The sequence below is a fragment of the Mus caroli genome, unplaced genomic scaffold (genome assembly GCF_978045245.1).
Source record: "Mus caroli unplaced genomic scaffold, Mus_caroli_1 scaffold_20, whole genome shotgun sequence".
Lineage (NCBI taxonomy): Eukaryota > Metazoa > Chordata > Mammalia > Rodentia > Muridae > Mus > Mus caroli.
In genome coordinates this window covers 19,147,801-19,154,555 of record NW_028227275.1, presented here as the reverse complement: position 1 = coordinate 19,154,555, position 6,755 = coordinate 19,147,801, and the positions used below count along the sequence as shown (strand labels likewise).

The 6,755-nt window shown below is 44.1% G+C and overlaps 1 pseudogene; it reads left to right on the top strand.

Moving 5' to 3' along the window:
* On the top strand, positions 1-866 carry LOC110285323 (large ribosomal subunit protein eL15 pseudogene; annotated as a pseudogene).
* Positions 867-6,755: the final 5,889 nt, after the last annotated feature.

Genomic DNA, 6,755 nt, shown 5'->3' with positions numbered 1-6,755 from the left:
ATGGGTACATACAAATACATCCAGGAGCTATGGAGGAAGAAGCAGTCCGACAGAATGCGCTTTCTTCTGAGGGTCCGCTGCTGGCAGTACCGCCAGCTCTCTGCGCTGCACAGGGCTCCCCGCCCCACCCGGCCTGAAAGACTGGGGTACAAGGCTAAGCAAGGCTATGTCATTTACAGGATTCGTGTCCGCCGTGGTGGTCGTAAATGCCCAGTTCCTAAGGGTGCAACTTACGGCAAGCCTGTCCACCATGGTGTTAACCAGCTTAAATTTGCCCGAAGCCTTCAGTCTGTTGCTGAGGAGAGAGCTGGGCGCCATTGTGGGGCTTTGAGAGTCCTGAATTCCTACTGGGTTGGTGAAGATTCCACATATAAATTTTTTGAGGTTATCCTCATTGATCCGTTCCATAAAGCTATCAGAAGAAATCCTGACACCCAGTGGATCACCAAACCAGTCCACAAACACAGAGAGATGCGTGGGTTGACATCTGCTGGCCGAAAGGGCCACAAGTTCCACCACACAATTGGGTTCAGGCTACTCTCTAGCTCCACCGTTACTGCCAATACACGTGATATTTGTAAAATTCATATCCAATAAACAATCTAGGACAGTCAAAAATTTGGATCCTGATTCTCCACATGAATTTGACTATTTGATTTTTTTTCCCCCAGATAAATAGAATGCATGCCAGCCCGGATGAAGTCAGTTTTATCCTATTAGAATTTCTGGCCCGAATTGCAGCGGGCCTTGCTCTTTGCAACCCGTGACTACACCATCTCTTCAGCCTCCCCCACCCCCCTTTTAAGACAGGTTCTTGCTATGCTGTTTTAGGTGGTTTGATCAAGGTGGAGACCAAGCTGGTCTAGAACTTGTAGTGAACCTCCTGCCTTTGCCCCCTGAGTGCTGGGATTACAGACCAAATCATTCATTTTTGTGACTGGGTGTATTCCATTGTATGGAATTTATTATTATTATAATTTATTTATCTCTTCACCTGCTGATGGACATTTACATTGTTTCAAAGGCTTCCTTATAAATGCAGTTACTATGAGAACTGACCAAGCCTTCACTGGGGCTTCAGTTTCCCTTGATCTGTCCGTGATGGTCAGTCATGCAGTAGATTTTGATTTCTGAGATGAGGTAGGTTGTGGTTTGGCTCAGCGTTTGTATCAAGCAGGGTAAGTCCAGACCCAGGATAAATTAAGGAGTTTTTCATCTTATTCTATGTGCCGGGATAGTTTGTATTTTGCAGGGAGGGGCTTGTTTGTTTGTTGGTCGGTTTTTGGTTTTGTTTTTAAGTTTTTTTTGCTGTTAGTTTTGTTTTTGTTGTTTGGAAGGGGTTAAGACAGGGTCTCGATATGTAGCTTTCTCTGTCTGGTCTGGAACTCACTCTGTAGACCAAGCTGGCCTCAGGCTCAGAGAAACTCATCTGCCTACGTGAGTGCTGGGATTAAAATGCATTATTACGGGGCTGGAGAGATGGCTCAGTCGTTAAGAGCACTGACTGCTCTTCCGAAGGTCCGGAGTTCAAATCCCAGCAACCACATGGTGGCTCACAACCATCCGTAATGAGATCTGATGCCCTCTTCTGGTGCATCTGAAGACAGCTACAGTGTACTTAGATATAATAATAAATAAATCTTAAAAAAAATGCATTATTACCATGTTTGACTAATTCCCCATCTCCCTATGTTTTCAAACAGGGTTTGTGTAGACTTGACCATTCTGGAACTCATTTTGTAGACCAGGCTGGCCTTGAACTCACAGAGATCTGCGTGCCTCTGCCTCCCAAGTGCTGGGATTAAAGGCATGTGTGACCATTGCTTGGCTGCTAGTTTGGTTTTTAAAAAAGACATTTATTTTGGGGATCAGTGGATAAAAGGACTACTTGCTCTTGCATTAGTACATGGTTCCATGCTTAGAGCCCACATGGTAGCTCACAACCATCTGCAATTCTAGTTCCAGGGCAAGTAATATACCTGGTATATACTTGGTATATATATATATATATATATATATATATATATAGGCAAAATCTGAAATACAAATAAATCTTTAAAAAATATTATGTATTAGTTTACTTTTGTGTGTGTGTTTGTATGTGTATGTATGTGTCTATGCACATGCCACAGCATAGTTGTGGAGGCTGCAAGCAGGAAACAAAGAACATACGGGGATTAGCAGGACCCCTTTTTTGTTTGTTTGTTTGTTTGAAACTGGGTCTCACAATGTAGAGCAGGCTAGTCTCAAAATCAGAGATCTGCCAGCCTCTGCCTCCCAAGTGCCAGGATTAAAGGTGAGCACCACCACGCCTGAACTAGAGATTGAACTCAGGGCTTTGTGCACACTAGGCAAGCATCTACTATTCTGGGCCCAGAGTGTGATTTCCCCCCAAGAAAGATGAAGGCTATTAAAGCAGGCATACAGGCACACGCCTGTAACTTAGCCCTGGAGCCAGGAAGGTTAAAGAGCTTGAGAGTTTGAGAGCCAGAGACCAGCCTGGGCTGGATACAGACAAGAACTTGTCGGGGCTGGAGTGATGGCTCAGTGGTTAAGGGCACTGACTGCTCTTCCAGAGGTCCTGAGTTCAAATCCCAGCAATCACATGATGGCTCACAACATCTGTAATGGGATCTGATGTCCTCTTCTGGTGTGTGTCTGAAGATAGCTACAGTGTACTCATATAAATAAAAATAGATAAATCTTAAAAAGAAAATGAACTTGTTTTTAAAAAAAATTCTGAGGTATTTACCCCCATATTCTCATGAAAGATATTCTGTGAATCCTTGATTAATGGATGTTGTTGCCCAGATATTATAACAAAAACATTTCAGGAACCTAAGAAAATCAAATTGATTAATATTCATACATACATACTTTTTTTTTTTTTTTGGTTTTTTTCAAGACAGGGTTTCTCTGTGTAGTCTTGGCTGTCCTGGAACTCACTCTGTAGACCAGGCTGGCCTTGAACTCAGAAATCCGCCTGCCTCTGCCTCCCAAGTGCTGGGATTAAAGGCGTGCATCACCACGCCCAGCATCATACATACTTTCAGTTTAATTTTTTGATATTTTATGTATATGAGCGGTATGCTTACATCTATGTCCATGCACCATGTTTGTTCTTGGTGCCTGTAGAGGTCAAAGTGGATGTCAGATCTAATGGAACTGGAGTTACAGATGGTTGTGAGCTGCCAAGAGGGTTAGGAATTGAACCTGTGTCCTCTGCAAGAGCAGCCAGTGCCCTTAATCTTAATCCAATCTTAAGATGGTGAGTCATCTCTCCAGTACCTCCTTAAAAAAAAAAAACATTTTTATAAGTTCTTTAAGAACATCACACAATGTATTTTGACCACATGACTTCCCAACTCCTCCCAGATCCACCCCAACTTCTTGTCTTCTTAGATTGTTTATTTAAAAACTCCAATTTTTGCTCCATACATTTCTAGGTATAGGGCTATCCAATGGAGCACAGTCAGCCCACCAGGAGCTGCACCTTCAAAAAACCAAACTCTCTGGGCTAAAAAGGTGGCCAAGCAGTTTACAGGACTTGTTGCTCTTGTAAGAGGACCCAGGTTCAATTCCCAGCAACCACATAGTGGCTAACAACCCTCTGTAACTCTGGTTTCAGAAGATCTGATGCCCTCTTCAGACCTCTGTGGGCACCAGGCACACACGTGTTGCACATACATACACACAGCAAACACATCCATACACACAAATAAAATAAAATACACATAAACACTCAAAAGAAAATACACATTAAATAAAACAAATAAAATAAAATACACACAAACACAAAATAAAATATACATTAAATAAAACAAATAAAATAAAATAAAATACACATAAACACACAAAAGAAAATACACATTAAATAGATGTGTATTTTAAGCAAACCCCATAGCCCTCCCTGTCAGTTAGGGGTAGAGCTTGTGACCTCATTCCCACCCCATGCTAGAATGTTGACTGAGGTTCTCCTCTCACAACGGTGGTCCACTGTGGGTTGTCTCCAGAAGTGGGGGATGGTCTCTACGAGGTACTTTCCCTCTGCAGTGAGCTGGCTGGTCCAGGAGGGAGGTAGCCGGATGTAAGTTTCTGACTTTTGAGCATCTTGGACTGCAAGCTACGTTCAGCAACCCCACTCACGTCCTTGGAAGTTATATGCATGTGCAAAGGGGCCGAGAGCCATCGTCCCCGACGAGCAGCCTCTGCCCATCAATCCCGTGGTTCCGTGGAAGGGAGTGTGTTGTGCGTGAGGGAGTGATCCCTGACAGGTTTCGTGGATGATAGTTAATTGCCTCTTTCGTGGGAGCCAGGAGGTTTATTAGGGAGGTTTTTGCTGCTTTCCACTGTGAGAGTTTTTTTGCGCCAGTGTTTGATGAATGGTTGTTTTCATGGCTGCCAAGAGCTGCTGAGTAAGGATGTAGCTGCAGACATTCGTTGCCTTGCTGTTTGTCCAACAACTCACTGTCTCCCAGCTGGAAAGCTCATTACTCATGAGCTCTTCTTTCCCAGGTACAAGAACATAAAGATGTATTTATGGAACACCGTTCAAGGGCAACAGGAGCAAAGCTGTTGATCAAAAAGAATTATACAGTCAAAGGGTGCATTTACATACAAAAGACGAAAATGCAAATGCTAAAGAGAACCTGAAGACATGTGCCAAACATTCTTTCCTTTTTCCATTCATTAAGAGAAGGGGAAGCACAGTTCATACAGTGTAGAATTCCACATAACAGTTTTCACTTCAAGATGAATTTTACAGAACTAATATAAGCCATTGCCACCAGCTCATTCCAGAATAATTTCAGCCTCAAAAGAACACTGTGTATCTTGTGAGTAACTCTGATTTCTCTCTTTGCAGCATGAAGTCCGTTCACACTGTTCATTGGGCAGCATAAAGTCCGTTCACACTGTTCATTGGGCAGCATAAAGTCCGTTCACACTGTTGGGCAGCATGAAGTCCGTTCACACTGTTCATTGGGCAGCATGAGGTCTATTCATACTGTTGGGCAGCATGAAGTCTGTTCACACTGTCTGTTGGGCAGCATGAAGTCCGTTCACACTGTTCATTGGGCAGCATGAGGTCCGTTCACACTGTCTGTTGGGCAGCATGAAGTCTGTTCACACCATTTGTTGGGCAGCATGAAGTCCGTTCACACTGTTCATTGGGCAGCATGAAGTCTATTCATACTGTTGGGCAGCATGAAGTCTGTTCACACTGTCTGTTGGGCAGCATGAAGTCTGTTCACACCATTTGTTGGGCAGCTATCACCACTGCCCCATCTGCAGAGCTCTTCCCATCTCACAGGATGGAAATTCTCACTAAACAACTCGTTTCCCTTCACATCCTTCTACTTTCCATTCATGTGAATTTAGCCACTCCAGGAACCTCACGTGATTGGAATCTGTACAGTTTTGTGACAGTTGCCCAGGTTCATCTGTGTTGTGACACATGTCAGAACCCTCCGCCTCTGCCCCCACCACACACACCTCTTTGGGACAGGGTCTCACTTAAGGCTGAACACTATCCTAGTGTGTGAATTCTAGTTTTGTGTGTCCACTCATTTAGTGATGCACACTGGGTGTGTCCCACTTAGTGCTAGTATGAGAAATGATGCCCAGACATGGACATACACATCTTTTTAGACCCTGCGTTCAACTCTTTTAGGTATAGTGTGTAACCAACAGTGGAATTGTTGGATTACATTATAATTCTATTTTTAAATTTCTGAGAAATTTGAGGTGGTAGTGGTCACAGTTATATGGATATAAAATGAGTAAATAAATTATCGAGGAAAAATCTTTGAGAAATTTCTATGCTGTTTTCTACACAAGCTGCTGTTGGAAATTGGTTCTAATGTTTTGTCTTCTTTGACCCCCCAAACCAGCATTCTGTGTGCCCAGACGCTGAAGGGCCTTGTCCCCAATTGGTTTTGATCAATAAAGAGCCAATGACTAGTGGCTGAATGGGGGAAGGGAAGGGGGGGAAGGGAAGGGGGAGTGGGGGTAGGGGGTAGTAGGGTGGGGTGGGGTTGGTCAGCAAAGATAAGGGGGTGCCCAGAAGGAACCAGGGCAACAAGATAAAATATAGATTTAAGAGATGTTAAGTCAGGAACACTGGAGGGGAGAATGTGTTGGCTGGGGGAGGTTTAGAAGTGCCCAACCATTGAGCTAGTCAAGGCATAACAAAATTGGCTGGAGTGTGTGTGTCTTCCATTTGCGAATCCGGAGAGCTCTTGGGTGGGTGCAGCACGCACAACTGTCAGGCACCAAAGTGGATTAACTAATTCACCGCTACAGGCTGCACCACTCACAATGCTTGTATCCCTTTCTCTACAGCTTCACCCACACTTATTATTTATGCATTTTAATAAACAGTCTGACTATGTAGCCCAGGCTGGCCCAACAACTTGCAATCCTCCCTCTGACTCGCTAGTACTAAGGGTGCAGGTTTGCACTACCAAGCTCAGATAGACATCTATTTTTAAGCAGCCACTGATCACCTAGTATGTCAGGTCTCTATACTTGGTAAAAACTGGAGATGCCCAGATGTTGAATGTCTGCTCTCAGAAGCTCAGGGCACCACGGGAGAAATTCAGGATGATGGGCGTCTACCAGATGTAGAACAGAGCTCTGTCCAAGCATAGAAAAGGAGGTGAGGGGTTATATGAGAGATGCCACCAAGGGCTGAGCTATTTAACAGGATGTGGGTGGTGACTGGGAGGTGGTCAGGGGCAAGCCCTCCACAGGGC